We start from the raw sequence: 24,187 nt of genomic DNA on the forward strand, positions 1-24,187 counted from the left end.
CTGTGTAATTATCAGCCTGATCAGCCTTACACTGTGCTATTATCAGCCTGATCAGCCTTACACTGTGCTATTATCAGCCTGATCAGCCTTACACTGTGTAATTATCAGCCTGATCAGCCTTACACTGTGCTATTATCAGCCTGATCAGCTTTACACTCTGCTATTATCAGACTGATCAGCCATATACTGTGTAATTATCAGCCCGATCAGCCATACACTGTGTAATTATCAGCCTGATCAGCCATATACTGTGTAATTATCAGCCTGTTCAGCCATACACTATGCAACTATCAGCCTGATCAGCCATATACTGTGCAATTATCAGCCTGTTCAGCCTTACACTGTGTAATTATCAGCCTGATCAGCCATACACTGTGCTATTATCAGCCTGATCAGCCTTACACTGTGTAATTATCAGCCTGATCAGCCATAAACTGTGTAATTATCAGCCTGATCAGCCATACACGTGTAATTATCAGCTTGATCAGCCTTACACTGTGTAATTATGAGCCTGATCAGACATACACTGTGTAATTATCAGCCTGATCAGCCATATATTGTGCAACTATCAATCTTATCAGCCTTACACTGTGTAATTATCAGCCTGATCAGCCATACACTGTGCAACTATCAGCCTGTTCAGCCATTCACTGTGCAATTATTGGCCCGATCAGCCATACACTGTGCAATTATCGGCCCGATCAGCCATACACTGTGCAATTATCGGCCTGATCAGCCATTCACTTTGTAATTATCGGCCTGATCAGCCTTACACTGTGCAATTATCGGCTTGAACAGCCTTACACTGTGCTATTATTTGCCTGATCAGCCATACACTGTGTAATTATCAGCCTGTTCAGCCATACACTGTGTAATTATCAGCCTGATCAGCCATACACTGTGCTATTATCAGCCTGATCAGCCTTACACTGTGTAATTATCAGCCTGTTCAGCCATACAATGTGTAATTATCAGCCGGATCAGCCATACACTGTGCTATTATCAGCCTGATCAGCCTTACACTGTGTAATTATCAGCTTGATCAGCCATATACTGTGTAATTATCAGCCTGAGCAGCCATATACTGTGTAATCAGTCTGATCAGCCATACACTGTGTAATTATCAGCCTGATCAGCCATATACTGTGTAATTATCAGCCTGTTCAGCCACGTACTGTGTAATTATCAGCCTGATCAGCCTTATACTGTGTAATTATCAGCCTGATCAGCCATATACTGTGTAATTATCAGCCTGTTCAGCCACACACTGTGCTATTATCAGCCTGATCAGCCATACACTGTGCTATTATCAGCCTGATCAGCCTAACACTGTGTAATTATCAGCCTGTTAAACCATACACTGTGTAATTATCAGCCTGATCAACCATACACTGTGTAATTCTAAGCCTGTTCAGCCATACACTGTGTAATTATCAGCCTGATCAGCCATACACTGTGTAATTATCAGCCTGGTCAGCCATACACTGTGTAATTATCAGCCTGATCAGCCTTACACTGTGCTATTATCAGCCTGATCAGCCTTACACTGTGTAATTATCTGCTTGTTCAGCCATACACTGTGTAATTATCAGCCTGATCAGCCATACACTGTGTAATTATCAGCCTGATCAGCCATACACTGTGTAATTATCAGCCTGATCAGCCATACACTGTGTAATTATCAGCCTGATCAGCCTTACACTGTGCTATTATCAGCCTGATCAGCCTTACACTGTGTAATTATCAGCCTGATCAGCCTTACACTGTGCTATTATCAGCCTGATCAGCCTTGCACTGTGCTATTATCAGCCTGATAAGCCTTACACTGTGTAACTATCAGCCTGATCAACCTTACACTGTGCAATTATCAGCCTGATCAGCCATACACTGATCAGCCATACACTGTGTAATTATCAGCCTGATCAGCCATACACTGTGTAATTATCAGCCTGATCAGCCATATACTGTGTAATTATCAGCCTGTTCAGCCATACACTATGCATTTATCAGCCTGATCAGCCATATACTGAGCAATTATCAGCCTGATCAGCCTTACACTGTGTAATTATCAGCCTGATCAGCCATATACTGTGTAATTATCTGCCTGATCAGCCTTACACTGTGTAATTATCAGCTTGATCAGCCATACACTGTGCAATTATCAGCCTGATCAGCCATACACTGTGCTATTATCAGCCTGATCAGCCATACACTGTGTAATTATCAGCCTGATCAGCCATATACTGTGCAATTATCAGCCTGATCAGCCATACACTGTGCTATTATCAGCCTGATCAGCCTTACACTGTGAAATTATCAGCCTGATCAGCCATGCACTGTGCTATTATCAGCCTGATCAGCCTTACACTGTGCTATTATCAGCCTGATCAGCCTTACACTGTGTAATTATCAGCCTGATCAGCCTTACACTGTGCTATTATCAGCCTGATCAGCCTTACACTGTGCTATTATCAAACTGATCAGCCATATACTGTGTAATTATCAGCCCGATCAGCCATACACTGTGTAATTATCAGCCTGATCAGCCATATACTGTGTAATTATCAGCCTGTTCAGCCATACACTATGCAACTATCAGCCTGATCAGCCATATGCTGTGCAATTATCAGCCTGATCAGCCTTACACTGTGTAATTATCAGCCTGATCAGCCATACACTGTGCTATTATCAGCCTGATCAGCCTTACACTGTGTAATTATCAGCCTGATCAGCCATATACTGTGTAATTATCAGCCTGATCAGCCATACACGTGTAATTATCAGCTTGATCAGCCTTACACTGTGTAATTATGAGCCTGATCAGCCATACACTGTGTAATTATCAGCCTGATCAGCCATATATTGTGCAACTATCAATCTTATCAGCCTTACACTGTGTAATTATCAGCCTGATCAGCCATACACTGTGCAACTATCAGCCTGTTCAGCCATTCACTGTGCAATTATTGGCCCGATCAGCCATACACTGTGCAATTATCAGCCTGATCAGCCATACACTGTGTAATTATCAGCCTGATCTGCCTTACACTGTGCTATTATCAGCCTGATCAGCCTTACACTGTGCTATTATCAGCCTGATCAGCCTTACACTGTGTAATTATCAGCCTGATCAGCCTTACACTGTGTAATTATCAGACTGATCAGCCATACACTGTAAATATCAGCCTGATCAGCCATACACTGTGTAATTATCAGCCTGATCAGCCATACACTGTGTAATTATCAGACTGATCAGCCATACACTGTGTAATTATCAGCCTGATCAGCCTTACACTGTGCTATTATCAGCCTGATCAGCCTTACACTGTGTAATTATCAGCCTGATCAGCCTTACACTGTGCTATTATCAGCCTGATCAGCCTTACACTGTGCTATTATCAGCCTGATCAGCCTTACACTGTGTAATTATCAGCCTGATCAGCCTTACACTGTGCTATTATCAGCCTGATCAGCTTTACACTCTGCTATTATCAGACTGATCAGCCATATACTGTGTAATTATCAGCCCGATCAGCCATACACTGTGTAATTATCAGCCTGATCAGCCATATACTGTGTAATTATCAGCCTGTTCAGCCATACACTATGCAACTATCAGCCTGATCAGCCATATACTGTGCAATTATCAGCCTGTTCAGCCTTACACTGTGTAATTATCAGCCTGATCAGCCATACACTGTGCTATTATCAGCCTGATCAGCCTTACACTGTGTAATTATCAGCCTGATCAGCCATAAACTGTGTAATTATCAGCCTGATCAGCCATACACGTGTAATTATCAGCTTGATCAGCCTTACACTGTGTAATTATGAGCCTGATCAGACATACACTGTGTAATTATCAGCCTGATCAGCCATATATTGTGCAACTATCAATCTTATCAGCCTTACACTGTGTAATTATCAGCCTGATCAGCCATACACTGTGCAACTATCAGCCTGTTCAGCCATTCACTGTGCAATTATTGGCCCGATCAGCCATACACTGTGCAATTATCGGCCCGATCAGCCATACACTGTGCAATTATCGGCCTGATCAGCCATTCACTTTGTAATTATCGGCCTGATCAGCCTTACACTGTGCAATTATCGGCTTGAACAGCCTTACACTGTGCTATTATTTGCCTGATCAGCCATACACTGTGTAATTATCAGCCTGTTCAGCCATACACTGTGTAATTATCAGCCTGATCAGCCATACACTGTGCTATTATCAGCCTGATCAGCCTTACACTGTGTAATTATCAGCCTGTTCAGCCATACAATGTGTAATTATCAGCCGGATCAGCCATACACTGTGCTATTATCAGCCTGATCAGCCTTACACTGTGTAATTATCAGCTTGATCAGCCATATACTGTGTAATTATCAGCCTGAGCAGCCATATACTGTGTAATCAGTCTGATCAGCCATACACTGTGTAATTATCAGCCTGATCAGCCATATACTGTGTAATTATCAGCCTGTTCAGCCACGTACTGTGTAATTATCAGCCTGATCAGCCTTACACTGTGTAATTATCAGCCTGATCAGCCATATACTGTGTAATTATCAGCCTGTTCAGCCACACACTGTGCTATTATCAGCCTGATCAGCCATACACTGTGCTATTATCAGCCTGATCAGCCTAACACTGTGTAATTATCAGCCTGTTAAACCATACACTGTGTAATTATCAGCCTGATCAACCATACACTGTGTAATTCTAAGCCTGTTCAGCCATACACTGTGTAATTATCAGCCTGATCAGCCATACACTGTGTAATTATCAGCCTGGTCAGCCATACACTGTGTAATTATCAGCCTGATCAGCCTTACACTGTGCTATTATCAGCCTGATCAGCCTTACACTGTGTAATTATCTGCTTGTTCAGCCATACACTGTGTAATTATCAGCCTGATCAGCCATACACTGTGTAATTATCAGCCTGATCAGCCATACACTGTGTAATTATCAGCCTGATCAGCCATACACTGTGTAATTATCAGCCTGATCAGCCTTACACTGTGCTATTATCTGCCTGATCAGCCTTACACTGTGTAATTATCAGCCTGATCAGCCTTACACTGTGCTATTATCAGCCTGATCAGCCTTGCACTGTGCTATTATCAGCCTGATAAGCCTTACACTGTGTAACTATCAGCCTGATCAACCTTACACTGTGCAATTATCAGCCTGATCAGCCATACACTGATCAGCCATACACTGTGTAATTATCAGCCTGATCAGCCATACACTGTGTAATTATCAGCCTGATCAGCCATATACTGTGTAATTATCAGCCTGTTCAGCCATACACTATGCATTTATCAGCCTGATCAGCCATATACTGAGCAATTATCAGCCTGATCAGCCTTACACTGTGTAATTATCAGCCTGATCAGCCATATACTGTGTAATTATCTGCCTGATCAGCCTTACACTGTGTAATTATCAGCTTGATCAGCCATACACTGTGCAATTATCAGCCTGATCAGCCATACACTGTGCTATTATCAGCCTGATCAGCCATACACTGTGTAATTATCAGCCTGATCAGCCATATACTGTGCAATTATCAGCCTGATCAGCCATACACTGTGCTATTATCAGCCTGATCAGCCTTACACTGTGAAATTATCAGCCTGATCAGCCATGCACTGTGCTATTATCAGCCTGATCAGCCTTACACTGTGCTATTATCAGCCTGATCAGCCTTACACTGTGTAATTATCAGCCTGATCAGCCTTACACTGTGCTATTATCAGCCTGATCAGCCTTACACTGTGCTATTATCAGACTGATCAGCCATATACTGTGTAATTATCAGCCCGATCAGCCATACACTGTGTAATTATCAGCCTGATCAGCCATATACTGTGTAATTATCAGCCTGTTCAGCCATACACTATGCAACTATCAGCCTGATCAGCCATATGCTGTGCAATTATCAGCCTGATCAGCCTTACACTGTGTAATTATCAGCCTGATCAGCCATACACTGTGCTATTATCAGCCTGATCAGCCTTACACTGTGTAATTATCAGCCTGATCAGCCATATACTGTGTAATTATCAGCCTGATCAGCCATACACGTGTAATTATCAGCTTGATCAGCCTTACACTGTGTAATTATGAGCCTGATCAGCCATACACTGTGTAATTATCAGCCTGATCAGCCATATATTGTGCAACTATCAATCTTATCAGCCTTACACTGTGTAATTATCAGCCTGATCAGCCATACACTGTGCAACTATCAGCCTGTTCAGCCATTCACTGTGCAATTATTGGCCCGATCAGCCATACACTGTGCAATTATCAGCCTGATCAGCCATACACTGTGCTATTATCAGCCTGATCAGCCTTACACTGTGTAATTATCAACTTGATCAGCCATATACTGTGTAATTATCAGCCTGATCAGCCATGTATTGTGCAACTATCAATCTTATCAGCCTTACACTGTGTAATTATCAGCCTGATCAGCCATACACTGTGCAACTATCAGCCTGTTCAGCAATTCACTGTGCAATTATTGGCCCGATCAGCCATACACTGTGCAATTATCAGCCTGATCAGCCATACACTGTGCTATTATCAGCCTGATCAGCCTTACACTGTGTAATTATCAACTTGATCAGCCATATACTGTGTAATTATCAGCCTGAGCAGCCATATACTGTGTTATCAGTCTTATCAGCCATACACTGTGTAATTATCAGCCTGATCAGCCATGTACTGTGTAATTATCAGCCTGATCAGCCATATACTGTGTAATTATCAGCCTGATCAGCCTTACACTGTGTAATTATCAGCCTGATCAGCCATATACTGTGTAATTATCAGCCTGTTCAGCCATACACTGTGCTATTATCAGCCTGATCAGCCATACACTGTGCTATTATCAGCCTGATCAGCCTTACACTGTGTAATTATCTGCCTGTTCAACCATTCACTGTGTAATTATCAGCCTGATCAACCATACACTGTGTAATTATCAGCCTGTTCAGCCATACACTGTGTAATTATCAGCCTGATCAGCCATACACTGTGTAATTATCAGCCTGATCAGCCATACACTGTGTAATTATCAGCCTGATCAGCCTTACACTGTGCTATTATCAGCCTGATCAGCCTTACACTGTGTAATTATCTGCCTGTTCAGCCATACACTGTGTAATTATCTGCTTGATCAGCCATATACTGTGTAATTATCAGCCTGATCAGCCATACACTGTGTAATTATCAGCCTGATCACCCATACACTGTGTAATTATCAGCCTGATCAACCTTACACTGTGCTATTATCAGCCTGATCAGCCATACACTGTGCTATTATCTGCCTGATCAGCCATATACTGTGTAATTATCAGCCTGATCAGCCATACACTGTGTAATTATCAGCCTGATCAGCCATATACTGGGTAATTATCAGCCTTTTCAGCCATACACTATGCAACTATCAGCCTGATCAGCCATACACTGTGCTATTATCAGCCTGATCAGCCTTACACTGTGCTATTATCAGCCTGATCAGCCTTACACTGTGTAATTATCAGCCTGATCAGCCTTACACTGTGCTATTATCAGCCTGATCAGCCTTACACTGTGCTATTATCAGCCTGATCAGTCTTACACTGTGTAATTATCAGCCTGATCAGCCTTACACTGTGCTATTATCAGCCTGATCAGCCTTACACTGTGCTATTATCAGCCTGATCAGCCATGTACTGTGTAATTATCAGCCCGATCAGCCATACACTATGTAATTATCAGCCTGAACAGCAATATACTGTGTAATTATCAGCCTGTTCAGCCATACACTATGCAACTATCAGCCTGATCAGCCATATACTGTGCAATTATCAGCCTGATCAGCCTTACACTGTGTAATTATCAGCCTGATCAGCCATACACTGTGCTATTTTCAGCCTGATCAGCCTTACACTGTGTAATTATCAGCCTGATCAGCCACATACTGTGTAATTATCAGCCTGATCAGCCATACACGTGTAATTATCAGCTTCATCAGCCTTACACTGTGTAATTATGAGCCTGATCAGCCATACACTGTGTAATTATCAGCCTGATCAGCCATATGTTGTGCAAATATCAATCTGATCAGCCTTACACTGTGTAATTATCAGCCTGATCAGCCATACACTGTGCAACTATCAGCCTGTTCAGCCATTCACTGTGCAATTATTGGCCCGATCAGCCATACACTGTGCAATTATCGGCCCGATCAGCCATACACTGTGCAATTATCGGCCTGATCAGCCATTCACTTTGTAATTATCGGCCTGATCAGCCTTACACTGTGCTATTATCGGCCTGAACAGCCTTACACTGTGCTATTATTTGCCTGATCAGCCATACACTGTGTAATTATCAGCCTGTTCAGCCATACACTGTGTAATTATCAGCCTGATCAGCCTTACACTGTGCTATTATCAGCCTGATCAGCCTTACACTGTGTAATTATCTGCCTGTTCAGCCACACACTGTGTAATTATCAGCCTGATCAGCCTTACACTGTGTAACTATCAGCCTGTTCAGCCATTCACTGTGCAATTATTGGCCCGATCAGCCATACACTGTGCAATTATCGGCCCGATCAGCCATACACTGTGCAATTATCGGCCTGATCAGCCATACACTGTGTAATTATCAACCTGATCAGCCTTACACAGTGCTATTATCGGCCTGATCAGCCATACACTGTGCTATTATCGGCCTGATCAGCCATACACTGTGCAATTATCAGCCTGTTCAGCCATACACTGTGTAATTATCAGCCTGATCAGCCATACACTGTGCTATTATCAGCCTGATCAGCCTTACACTGTGTAATTATCAGCCTGTTCAGCCATATACTGTGTAATTATCAGCCTGAGCAGCCATATACTGTGAAATTATCAGTCTGATCAGCCATACACTGTGTAATTATCAGCCTGATCAGCCAAATACTGTGTAATTATCAGCCTGATCAGCCATATACTGTGTAATTATCAGCCTGATCAGCCGTACACTGTGTAATAATCAGCCTGATCAGCCGTACACTGTGTAATTATCAGCCTGATCAGCAGTACACTGTGTAATTATCAGCCTGCTCAGCCGTATACTGTGTAATTATCAGCCTGTTCAGCCATACACTGTGCTATTATCAGCCTGATCAGCCATACACTGTGCTATTATCAGCCTGATCAGCCTTACACTGTGTAATTATCTGCCTATTCAACCATACACTGTGTAATTATCTGCCTGATCAACCATACACTGTGTAATTATCAGCCTGTTCAGCCTTACACTGTCTAATTATCAGCCTGATCAGCCATACACTGTGTAATTATCAGCCTGATCAGCCATACACTGTGTAATTATCATCCTGATCAGCCTTTCACTGGGCTATTATCAGCCTGATCAGCCTTACACTGTGTAATTATCTGCCTGTTCAGCCATACACTGTGTAATTATCAGACTGATCAGCCATACACTGTAATTATCAGCCTGATCAGCCATACACTGTGTAATTATCAGCCTGATCAGCCATACACTGTTTAATTATCAGCCTGATCAGCCATACACTGTGTAATTATCAGCCTGATCAGCCTTACACTGTGCTATTATCAGCCTGATCAGCCTTACACTGTGTAATTATCAGCCTGATCAGCCTTACACTGTGCTATTATCAGCCTGATCAGCCTTACACTGTGCTATTATCAGACTGATCAGCCATATACTGTGTAATTATCAGCCCGATCAGCCATACACTGTGTAATTATCAGCCTGATCAGCCATATACTGTGTAATTATCAGCCTGTTCAGCCATACACTATGCAACTATCAGCCTGATCAGCCATATACTGTGCAATTATCAGCCTGTTCAGCCTTACACTGTGTAATTATCAGCCTGATCAGCCATACACTGTGCTATTATCAGCCTGATCAGCCTTACACTGTGTAATTATCAGCCTGATCAGCCATATACTGTGTAATTATCAGCCTGATCAGCCATACACGTGTAATTATCAGCTTGATCAGCCTTACACTGTGTAATTATGAGCCTGATCAGCCATACACTGTGTAATTATCAGCCTGATCAGCCATATATTGTGCAACTATCAATCTTATCAGCCTTACACTGTGTAATTATCAGCGTGATCAGCCATACACTCTGCAACTATCAGCCTGGTCAGCCATTCACTGTGCAATTATTGGCCCGATCTGCCATACACTGTGCAATTATCAGCCCGATCAGCCATACACTGTGCAATTATCGGCCTGATCAGCCATTCACTTTGTAATTATCGGCCTGATCAGCCTTACACTGTGCTATTATCGGCCTGAACAGCCTTACACTGTGCTATTATTTGCCTGATCAGCCATACACTGTTTAATTATCAGCCTGTTCAGCCATACACTGTGTAATTATCAGCCTGATCAGCCATACACTGTGCTATTATCAGCCTGATCAGCCTTACACTGTGTAATTATCAGCCTGTTCAGCCATACAATGTGTAATTATCAGCCTGATCAGCCATACACTGTGCTATTATCAGCCTTATCAGCCTTACACTGTGTAATTATCAGCTTGATCAGCCATATACTGTGTAATTATCAGCCTGAGCAGCCATATACTGTGTAATCAGTCTGATCAGCCATACACTGTGTAATTATCAGCCTGATCAGCCATATACTGTGTAATTATCAGCCTGTTCAGCCATGTACTGTGTAATTATCAGCCTGATCAGCCTTACACTGTGTAATTATCAGCCTGATCAGCCATATACTGTGTAATTATCAGCCTGTTCAGCCACACACTGTGCTATTATCAGCCTGATCAGCCATACACTGTGCTATTATCAGCCTGATCAGCCTAACACTGTGTAATTATCTGCCTGTTAAACCATACACTGTGTAATTATCAGCCTGATCAACCATACACTGTGTAATTCTAAGCCTGTTCAGCCATACACTGTGTAATTATCAGCCTGATCAGCCATACACTGTGTAATTATCAGCCTGGTCAGCCATACACTGTGTAATTATCAGCCTGATCAGCCTTACACTGTGCAATTATCAGCCAAATCAGCCTTACACTGTGTAATTATCTGCTTGTTCAGCCATACACTCTGTAATTATCAGCCTGATCAGCCATACACTGTGTAATTATCAGCCTGATCAGCCATACACTGTGTAATTATCAGCCTGATCAGCCATACACTGTGTAATTATCAGCCCGATCAGCCTTACACTGTGCTATTATCAGCCTGATCAGCCTTACACTGTGTAATTATCAGCCTGATCAGCCTTTCACTGTGTAATTATCAGCCTGATCAACCTTACACTGTGCAATTATCAGCCTGATCAGCCATACACTGATCAGCCATACACTGTGTAATTATCAGCCTGATCAGCCATACACTGTGTAATTATCAGCCTGATCAGCCATATACTGTGTAATTATCAGCCTGTTCAGCCATACACTATGCATCTATCAGCCTGATCAGCCATATACTGAGCAATTATCAGCCTGATCAGCCTTACACTGTGTAATTATCAGCCTGATCAGCCATATACTGTGTAATTATCTGCCTGATCAGCCTTACACTGTGTAATTATCAGCCTGATCAGCCATACACTGTGCAATTATCAGCCTGATCAGCCATACACTGTGCTATTATCAGCCTGATCAGCCATACACTATGTAATTATCAGCCTGATCAGCCATATACTGTGCAATTATCAGCCTGATCAGCCATACACTGTGCTATTATCAGCCTGATCAGCCTTACACTGTGAAATTATCAGCCTGATCAGCCATGCACTGTGCTATTATCAGCCTGATCAGCCTTACACTGTGCTATTATCAGCCTGATCAGCCTTACACTGTGTAATTATCAGCCTGATCAGCCTTACACTGTGCTATTATCAGCCTGATCAGCCTTACACTGTGCTATTATCAGACTGATCAGCCATATATTGTGTAATTATCAGCCCGATCAGCCATACACTGTGTAATTATCAGCCTGATCAGCCATATACTGTGTAATTATCAGCCTGATCAGCCATACACTATGCAACTATCAGCCTGATCAGCCATATACTGTGCAATTATCAGCCTGTTCAGCCTTACACTGTGTAATTATCAGCCTGATCAGCCATACACTGTGCTATTATCAGCCTGATCAGCCTTACACTGTGTAATTATCTGCCTGTTCAACCATACACTGTGTAATTATCAGCCTGATCAACCATACACTGTGTAATTATCAGCCTGTTCAGCCATACACTGTGTAATTATCAGCCTGATCAGCCATACACTGTGTAATTATCAGCCTGATCAGCCATACACTGTAATTATCAGCCTGATCAGCCTTACACTGTGCTATTATCAGCCTGATCAGCCTTACACTGTGTAATTATCTGCCTGTTCAGCCATACAGTGTGTAATTATCTGCCTGATCAGCCATATACTGTATAATTATCAGCCTGATCAGCCGTACACTGTGTAATTATCAGCCTGATCACCCATACACTGTGTAATTATCAGCCTGATCAGCCTTACACTGTGCTATTATCAGCCTGATCAGCCTTACACTGTGTAATTATCAGCCTGATCAACCTTACACTGTGCTATTATCAGCCTGATCAGCCATACACTGTGCTATTATCTGCCTGAACAGCCATATACTGTGTAATTATCAGCCTGATCAGCCATACACTGTGTAATTATCAGCCTGATCAGCCATATACTGGGTAATTATCAGCCTGTTCAGCCATACACTATGCAACTATCAGCCTGATCAGCCATATACTGAGCAATTATCTGCCTGATCAGCCTTACAATGTGTAATTATCTGCCTGTTCAGCCATACACTGTGTAATTATCAGCCTGATCAGCCACACACTGTGCTATTATCAGCCTGATCAGCCATACACTGTGCTATTATCAGCCTGATCAGCCATACACTGTGCTATTATCAGCCTGATCAGCCTAACACTGTGTAATTATCTGCCTGTTAAACCATACACTGTGTAATTATCAGCCTGATCAACCATACACTGTGTAATTCTAAGCCTGTTCAGCCATACACTGTGTAATTATCAGCCTGATCAGCCTTACACTGTGTAATTATCAGCCTGATCAGCCATATACTGTGTAATTATCAGCCTGTTCAGCCATACACTGTGCTATTATCAGCCTGATCAGCCATACACTGTGCTGTTATCAGCCTGATCAGCCTTACACTGTGTAATTATCTGCCTGTTCAACCATACACTGTGTATATATCAGCCTGATCAACCATACACTGTGTAATTATCAGCCTGTTCAGCCATACACTGTGTAATTATCAGCCTGATCAGCCATACACTGTGTAATTATCAGCCTGATCAGCCTTACACTGTGCTATTATCAGCCTGATCAGCCTTACACTGTGTAATTATCTGCCTGTTCAGCCATACACTGTGTAATTATCAGCCTGATCAGCCATATACTGTATAATTATCAGCCTGATCAGCCATACACTGTGTAATTATCAGCCTGATCACCCATACACTGTGTAATTATCAGCCTGATCAGCCTTACACTGTGCTATTATCAGCCTGATCAGCCTTACACTGTGTAATTATCAGCCTGATCAACCTTACACTGTGCTATTATCAGCCTGATCAGCCACACACTGTGCTATTATCTGCCTGATCAGCCATATACTGTGTAATTATCAGCCTGATCAGCCATACACTGTGTAATTATCAGCCTGATCAGCCATATACTGGGTAATTATCAGCCTGTTCAGCCATACACTATGCAACTATCAGCCTGATCAGCCATATACTGAGCAATTATCTGCCTGATCAGCCTTACACTGTGTAATTATCTGCCTGTTCAGCCATACACTGTGTAATTATCAGCCTGATCAGCCATACACTGTAATTATCAGCCTGATCAGCCATACACTGTGTAATTATCAGCCTGAATAGCCATACACTGTGTAATTATCAGCCTGATCAGCCATACACTGTGTAATTATCAGCCTGATCAGCCTTACACTGTGCTATTTTCAGCCTGATCAGCCTTACACTGTGTAATTATCAGCCTGATCAGCCTTACACTGTGCTATTATCAGCCTGATCAGCCTTACACTGTGCTATTATCAGCCTGATCAGCCTTACACTGTGTAATTATCAGCCTGATAAGCCTTACACTGTGCTATTATAAGCCTGATCAGCCTTAAACTGTGCTATTATCAGCCTGATCAGCCATATACTGTGTAATTATCAGCCCGATCAGCCATACACTGTGTAATTATCAGCCTGAACAGCCATATACTGTGTAATTATCAGCCTGTTCAGCCATACACTATGCAACTATCAGCCTGATCAGCCATATACTGTGCAATTATCAGCCTGATCAGCCTTACACTGTGTAATTATCAGCCTGATCAGCCATACACTGTGCTATTATCAGCCTGATCTGCCTTACACTGTGTAATTATCAGCCTGATCAGCCACATACTGTGCAATTATCAGCCTGATCAGCCATACACGTGTAATTATCAGCTTGATCAGCCTTACACTGTGTAATTATGGGCCTGCTCAGCCATACACTGTGTAATTATCAGCCTGATCAGCCATATATTGTGCAAATCTCAATCTGATCAGCCTTACACTGTGTAATTACCAGCCTGATCAGCCATACACTGTGCAACTATCAGCCTGTTCAGCCATTCACTGTGCAATTTAATGGCCCGATCAGCCATACACTGTGCAATTATCGGCCCGATCAGCCATACACTGTGCAATTATCGGCCTGATCAGCCATTCACATTGTAATTATCGGCCTGATCAGCCTTACACTGTGCTATTATCGGCCTGAACAGCCTTACACTGTGCTATTATTTGCCTGATCAGCCATACACTGTGTAATTATCAGCCTGTTCAGCCATACACTGTGTAATTATCAGCCTGATCAGCCTTACACTGTGCTATTATCAGCCTGATCAGCCTTACACTGTGTAATTATCTGCCTGTTCAGCCACACACTGTGTAATTATCAGCCTGATCAGCCATACACTGTGTAATTATCAGCCTGATCAGCCATACACTGTGTAATTATCAGCCTGGTCAGCCATACACTGTGTAATTATCAGCCTGATCAGCCTTACACTGTGCTATTATCAGCCTGATCAGCCTTACACTGTGTAATTATCAGCCTGATCAGCCTTACACTGTGCTATTATCAGCCTGATCAGCCTTGTACTGTGCTATTATCAGCCTGATCAGCCTTAAACTGTGTAATTATCAGCCTGATCAACCTTACACTGTGCTATTATCAGCCTGATCAGCCTTATACTGTGCTATTATCAGCCTGATCAGCCATATACTGTGTAATTATCAGCCTGATCAGCCATACACTGATCAGCCATACACTGTGTAATTATCAGCCTGATCAGCCATACACTGTGTAATTATCAGCCTGATCAGCCATATACAGTGTAATTATCAGCCTGTTCAGCCATACACTATGCAACTATCAGCCTGATCAGCCATATACTGAGCAATTATCAGCCTGATCAGCCTTACACTGTGTAATTATCAGCCTGATCAGCCATATACTGTGTAATTATCTGCCTGATCAGCCTTACACTGTGTAAATATCAGCCTGATCAGCCATACACTGTGCAATTTTCAGCCTGATCAGCCACACACTGTGCAATTATCAGCCTGATCAGCCATACACTGTGCTATTATCAGCCTGATCAGCCATACACTGTGTAATTATCAGCCTGATCAGCCATATACTGTGCAATTATCAGCCTGATCAGCCATACACTGTGCTATTATCAGCCTGATCAGTCTTACACTGTGAAATTATCAGCCTGATCAGCCATGCACTGTGCTATTATCAGCCTGATCAGCCTTACACTGTGTAATTATCAGCCTGTTCAGCCATACACTGTGTAATTATCAGCCTGATCAGCCATACACTGTGCTATTATCAGCCTGATCAGCCTTACACTGTGTAATTATCAACTTGATCAGCCATATACTGTGTAATTATCAGCCTGAGCAGCCATATACTGTGTAATCTGTCTGATCAGCCATACACTGTGTAATTATCAGCCTGATCAGCCATATACTGTGTAATTATCAGCCTGATCAGCCATATACTGTGTAATTATCAGCCTGATCAGCCTTACACTGTGTAATTATCAGCCTGATCAGCCATATACTGTGTAATTATCAGCCTGTTCAGCCATACACTGTGCTATTATCAGCCTGATCAGCCATACACTGTGCTATTATCAGCCTGATCAGCCTTACACTGTGTAATTATCTGCCTGTTCAACCATACACTGTGTAATTATCAGCCTGATCAACCATACACTGTGTAATTATCAGCCGGTTAAGCCATACACTGTGTAATTATCAGCCTGATCAGCCATACACTGTGTAATTATCAGCCTGATCAGCCATACACTGTGTAATTATCAGCCTGATCAGCCTTACACTGTGCTATTATCAGCCTGATCAGCCTTACACTGTGTAATTATCTTCCTGTTCAGCCATACACTGTGTAATTATCAGCCTGATCAGCCAAATACTGTGTAATTATCAGCCTGATCAGCCTTACACTGTGTAATTATCAGCCTGAGCAGCCATACACTGTGTAATTATCAGCCTGATCAGCAATACACTGTGTAATTATCAGCCTGATCAGCCAAATACTGTGTAATTATCAGCCTGATCAGCCATACACTGTGCTATTATCAGCCTGATCAGCCTTACACTTTGTAATTATCAGCCTGATCAGCCTTACACTGTGCGATTATCAGACTGATCAGCCTTACACTGTGCTATTATCAGCCTGATCAGCCTTACACTGTGTAATTATCAGCCTGATCAGCCTTACACTGTGCTATTATCAGCCTGATCAGCCTTACACTGTGCTATTATCAGCCTGATCAGCCATATACTGAGCAATTATCAGCCTGATCAGCCTTACACTGTGTAATTATCAGCCTGATCAGCCATATACTGTGTAATTATCTGCCTGATCAGCCTTACACTGTGTAATGTTCAGCCTGATCAGCCATACACTGTGCAATTATCAGCCTGATCAGCCATACACTGTGCTATTATCAGCCTGATCAGCCTTACACTGTGCTATTATCAGCCTGATCAGCCATATACTGAGCAATTATCAGCCTGATCAGCCTTACACTGTGTAATTATCTGCCTGATCAGCCTTACACTGTGTAATGTTCAGCCTGATCAGCCATATACTGTGTAATTATCAGCCTGATCAGCCATACACTGATCAGCCATACACTGTGTAATTATCAGCATGATCAGCCATACACTGTGTAATTATCAGCCTGATCAGCCATATACTGTGTAATTATCAGCCTGTTCAGCCATACACTATGCAACTATCAGCCTGATCAGCCATATACTGAGCAATTATCAGCCTGATCAGCCTTACACTGTGTAATTATCAGCCTGATCAGCCATATACTGTGTAATTATCTGCCTGATCAGCCTTACACTGTGTAATGTTCAACCTGATCAGCCATACACTGTGCAATTATCAGCCTGATCAGCCATACACTGTGCTATTATCAGCCTGATCAGCCATACACTGTGAAATTATCAGCCTGATCAGCCATATACTGTGCAATTATCAGCCTGATCAGCCATACACTGTGCTATTATCAGCCTGATCAGCCTTACACTGTGAAATTATCAGCCTGATCAGCCATGCACTGTGCTATTATCAGCCTGATCAGCCTTACACTGTGTAATTATCAGCCTGTTCAGCCATACACTGTGTAATTATCAGCCTGATCAGCCATACACTGTGCTATTATCAGCCTGATCAGCCTTACACTGTGTAATTATCAACTTGATCAGCCATATACTGTGTAATTATCAGCCTGAGCAGCCATATACTGTGTAATCAGTCTGATCAGCCATACACTGTGTAATTATCAGCCTGATCAGCCATATACTGTGTAATTATCAGCCTGATAAGCCATATACTGTGTAATTATCAGCCTGATCAGCCTTACACTGTGTAATTATCAGCCTGATCAGCCATATACTGTGTAATTATCAGCCTGTTCAGCCATACACTGTGCTATTATCAGCCTGATCAGCCATACACTGTGCTATTTTCAGCCTGATCAGCCTTACGCTGTTTAATTATCTGCCTGTTCAACCATACACTGTGTAATTATCAGCCTGATCAACCATACACTGTGTAATTATCAGCCGGTTAAGCCATACACTGTGTAATTATCAACCTGATCAGCCATACACTGTGTAATTATCAGCCTGATCAGCCATACACTGTGTAATTATCAGCCTGATAAGCCTTACACTGTGCTATTATCAGCCTGATCAGCCTTACACTGTGTAATTATCTGCCTGTTCAGCCATACACTGTGTAATTATCTGCCTGATCAGCCATATACTGTGTAATTATCAGCCTGATCAGCAATACACTGTGTAATTATCAGCATGATCAGCCATACACTGTGTAATTATCAGCCTGATCAGCCTTACACTGTGCTATTATAAGCCTGATCAGCCTTACACTGTGTAATTATCAGCCTGATCAACCTTACACTGTGCTATTATCAACCTGATCAGACTTACACTGTGCTATTATCTGCCAGATCAGCCATATACTGTGTAATTATCAGCCTGATCAGCCATACACTGTGTAATTATCAGCCTGATCAGCCATATACTGGGTAATTATCAGCCTGTTCAGCCATACACTATGCAACTATCTGCCTGATCAGCCATATACTGTGCGATTATCAGACTGATCAGCCTTACACTGTGCTATTATCAGCCTGATCAGCCTTACACTGTGTAATTATCAGCCTGATCAGCCTTACACTGTGCTATTATCAGCCTGATCAGCCTTACACTGTGCAATTATCAGCCTGATCAGCCATACACTGTGCTATTATCAGCCTGATCAGCCTTACACTGTGAAATTATCAGCCTGATCAGCCTTACACTGTGTAATTATCTGCCTGTTCATCCATACACTGTGTAATTATCAGCCTGATCAGCCATACACTGTGTAATTATCAGCCTGATCAGCCATACCCTGTGTAATTTTCAGCCTGATCAGCCATACACTGTGTAATTATCAGCATGATCAGCCTTACACTGTGCTATTATCAGCCTGATCAGCCTTACACTGTGTAATTATCAGCCTGATCAGCCTTACACTGTGAAATTATCAGCCTGATCAGCCATGCACTGTGCTATTATCAGCCTGATCAGCCTTACACTGTGTAATTATCAGCCTGTTCAGCCATACACTGTGTAATTATCAGCCTGATCAGCCATACACTGTGCTATTATCAGCCTGATCAGCCTTACACTGTGTAATTATCAACTTGATCAGCCATATACTGTGTAATTATCAGCCTGAGCAGCCATATACTGTGTAATCAGTCTGATCAGCCATACACTGTGTAATTATCAGCCTGATCAGCCATATACTGTGTAATTATCAGCCTGATCAGCCATATACTGTGTAATTATCAGCCTGATCAGCCTTACACTGTGTAATTATCAGCCTGATCAGCCATATACTGTGTAATTATCAGCCTGTTCAGCCATACACTGTGCTATTATCAGCCTGATCAGCCATACACTGTGCTATTATCAGCCTGATCAGCCTTACACTGTGTAATTATCTGCCTGTTCAACCATACACTGTGTAATTATCAGCCTGATCAACCATACACTGTGTAATTATCAGCCGGTTAAGCCATACACTGTGTAATTATCAGCCTGATCAGCCATACACTGTGTAATTATCAGCCTGATCAGCCATACACTGTGTAATTATCAGCCTGATCAGCCTTACACTGTGCTATTATCAGCCTGATCAGCCTTACACTGTGTAATTATCTGCCTGTTCAGCCATACACTGTGTAATTATCAGCCTGATCAGCCAAATACTGTGTAATTATCAGCCTGATCAGCCTTACACTGTGTAATTATCAGCCTGAGCAGCCATACACTGTGTAATTATCAGCCTGATCAGCAATACACTGTGTAATTATCAGCCTGATCAGCCAAATACTGTGTAATTATCAGCCTGATCAGCCATACACTGTGCTATTATCAGCCTGATCAGCCTTACACTTTGTAATTATCAGCCTGATCAGCCTTACACTGTGCTATTATCAGACTGATCAGCCTTACACTGTGCTATTATCAGCCTGATCAGCCTTACACTGTGTAATTATCAGCCTGATCAGCCTTACACTGTGCTATTATCAGCCTGATCAGCCTTACACTGTGCTATTATCAGCCTGATCAGCCATATACTGAGCAATTATCAGCCTGATCAGCCTTACACTGTGTAATTATCAGCCTGATCAGCCATATACTGTGTAATTATCTGCCTGATCAGCCTTACACTGTGTAATGTTCAGCCTGATCAGCCATACACTGTGCAATTATCAGCCTGATCAGCCATACACTGTGCTATTATCAGCCTGATCAGCCTTACACTGTGCTATTATCAGCCTGATCAGCCATATACTGAGCAATTATCAGCCTGATCAGCCTTACACTGTGTAATTATCAGCCTGATCAGCCATATACTGTGTAATTATCTGCCTGATCAGCCTTACACTGTGTAATGTTCAGCCTGATCAGCCATATACTGTGTAATTATCAGCCTGATCAGCCATACACTGATCAGCCATATACTGTGTAATTATCTGCCTGATCAGCCTTACACTGTGTAATGTTCAGCCTGATCAGCCATACACTGTGCAATTATCAGCCTGATCAGCCATACACTGTGCTATTATCAGCCTGATCAGCCTTACACTGTGCTATTATCAGCCTGATCAGCCATATACTGAGCAATTATCAGCCTGATCAGCCTTACACTGTGTAATTATCAGCCTGATCAGCCATATACTGTGTAATTATCTGCCTGATCAGCCTTACACTGTGTAATGTTCAGCCTGATCAGCCATATACTGTGTAATTATCAGCCTGATCAGCCATACACTGATCAGCCATACACTGTGTAATTATCAGCCTGATCAGCCATACACTGTGTAATTATCAGCCTGATCAGCCATATACTGTGTAATTATCAGCCTGTTCAGCCATACACTATGCAACTATCAGCCTGATCAGCCATATACTGAGCAATTATCAGCCTGATCAGCCTTACACTGTGTAATTATCAGCCTGATCAGCCATATACTGTGTAATTATCTGCCTGATCAGCCTTACACTGTGTAATGTTCAGCCTGATCAGCCATACACTGTGCAATTATCAGCCTGATCAGCCATACACTGTGCTATTATCAGCCTGATCAGCCATACACTGTGAAATTATCAGCCTGATCAGCCATATACTGTGCAATTATCAGCCTGATCAGCCATACACTGTGCTATTATCAGCCTGATCAGCCTTACACTGTGAAATTATCAGCCTGATCAGCCATGCACTGTGCTATTATCAGCCTGATCAGCCTTACACTGTGTAATTATCAGCCTGTTCAGCCATACACTGTGTAATTATCAGCCTGATCAGCCATACACTGTGCTATTATCAGCCTGATCAGCCTTACACTGTGTAATTATCAACTTGATCAGCCATATACTGTGTAATTATCAGCCTGAGCAGCCATATACTGTGTAATCAGTCTGATCAGCCATACACTGTGTAATTATCAGCCTGATCAGCCATATACTGTGTAATTATCAGCCTGATAAGCCATATACTGTGTAATTATCAGCCTGATCAGCCTTACACTGTGTAATTATCAGCCTGATCAGCCATATACTGTGTAATTATCAGCCTGTTCAGCCATACACTGTGCTATTATCAGCCTGATCAGCCATACACTGTGCTATTTTCAGCCTGATCAGCCTTACACTGTTTAATTATCTGCCTGTTCAACCATACACTGTGTAATTATCAGCCTGATCAACCATACACTGTGTAATTATCAGCCGGTTAAGCCATACACTGTGTAATTATCAGCCTGATCAGCCATACACTGTGTAATTATCAGCCTGATCAGCCATACACTGTGTAATTATCAGCCTGATAAGCCTTACACTGTGCTATTATCAGCCTGATCAGCCTTACACTGTGTAATTATCTGCCTGTTCAGCCATACACTGTGTAATTATCTGCCTGATCAGCCATATACTGTGTAATTATCAGCCTGATCAGCAATACACTGTGTAATTATCAGCATGATCAGCCATACACTGTGTAATTATCAGCCTGATCAGCCTTACACTGTGCTATTATAAGCCTGATCAGCCTTACACTGTGTAATTATCAGCCTGATCAACCTTACACTGTGCTATTATCAACCTGATCAGACTTACACTGTGCTATTATCTGCCAGATCAGCCATATACTGTGTAATTATCAGCCTGATCAGAGATACACTGTGTAATTATCAGCCTGATCAGCCATATACTGGGTAATTATCAGCCTGTTCAGCCATACACTATGCAACTATCTGCCTGATCAGCCATATACTGAGCAATTATCTGCCTGATCAGCCTTACACTGTGTAATTATCTGCCTGTTCAGCCATACACTGTGTAATTATCAGTCTGATCAGCCTTACACTGTAATTATCAGCCTGATCAGACATACACTGTGTATTTATCAGCCTGATCAGCCATACACTGTGTAATTATCAGCTTGATCAGCCATATACTGTGTAATTATCAGCCTGAGCAGCCAAATACTGTGTAATTATCAGTCTGATCAGCAATACACTGTGTAATTATCAGCCTGATCAGCCAAATACTGTGTAATTATCAGCCTGATCAGCATTACACTGTGTAATTATCAGCTTGATCAGCCATACACTGTGCAATTATCAGCCTGATCAGCCATACACTGTGCTATTATCAGCCTGATCAGCCATACACTGTGTAATTATCAGCCTGATCAGCCATATACTGTGCAATTATCAGCCTGATCAGCCATACACTGTGCTATTATCAGCCTGATCAGCCTTACACTGTGAAATTATCAGCCTGATCAGCCTTACACTGTGTAATTATCTGCCTGTTCATCCATACACTGTGTAATTATCAGCCTGATCAGCCATACACTGTGTAATTATTAGCCTGATCAGCCATACCCTGTGTAATTTTCAGCCTGATCAGCCATACACTGTGTAATTATCAGCCTGATCAGCCTTACACTGTGCTATTATCAGCCTGATCAGCCTTACACTGTGTAATTATCAGCCTGATCAGCCTTACACTGTGCTACTATCAGCCTGATCAGCCTTGCACTGTGCTATTATCAGCCTGATCAGCCTTACACTGTGTAATTATCAGCCTGATCAACCTTACACTGTGCTATTATCATCCTGATCAGCCTAACACTGTGCTATTATCAGCCTGATCAGCCACATACTGTGTAATTATCAGCCTGATCAGCCATACACTGTGTAATTATCAGCCTGATCAGCCATACACTGTGTAATTATCAGCCTGATCAGCCATATACTGTGTAATTATCAGCCTGTTCAGCCATACACTATTCAACTATCAGCCTGATCAGCCATATACAGAGCAATTGTCAGCCTGATCAGCCTTACACTGTGTAATTATCAGCCTGATCAGCCATATACTGTGTAATTATCTGCCTGATCAGCCTTACACTGTGTAATTATCAGCCTTATCAGCCATACACTGTGCAATTATCAGCCTGATCAGCCATACACTGTGCTATTATCAGCCTGATCAGCCATACACTGTGTAATTATCAGCCTGATCAGCCATATACTGTGCAATTATCTGCCTGATCAGCCATACACTGTGCTATTATCAGCCTGATCAGCCTTACACTGTGAAATTATCAGCCTGATCAGCCATGCACTGTGCTATTATCAGCCTGATCAGCCTTACACTGTGTAATTATCAGCCAGTTCAGCCATACACTGTGTAATTATCAGCCTGATCAGCCTTACACTGTGCTATTTTCAGCCTGATCAGCCTTACACTGTGTAATTATCAACTTGATCAGCCATATACTGTGTAATTATCAGCCTGAGCAGCCATATACTGTGTAATCAGTCTGATCAGCCATACACTGTGTAATTATCAGCCTGATCAGCCATTTACTGTGTA

This window comes from Taudactylus pleione, unplaced genomic scaffold (genome assembly GCF_031769625.1).
Source record: "Taudactylus pleione unplaced genomic scaffold, aTauple2 ptg000100l, whole genome shotgun sequence".
NCBI lineage: Eukaryota > Metazoa > Chordata > Amphibia > Anura > Myobatrachidae > Taudactylus > Taudactylus pleione.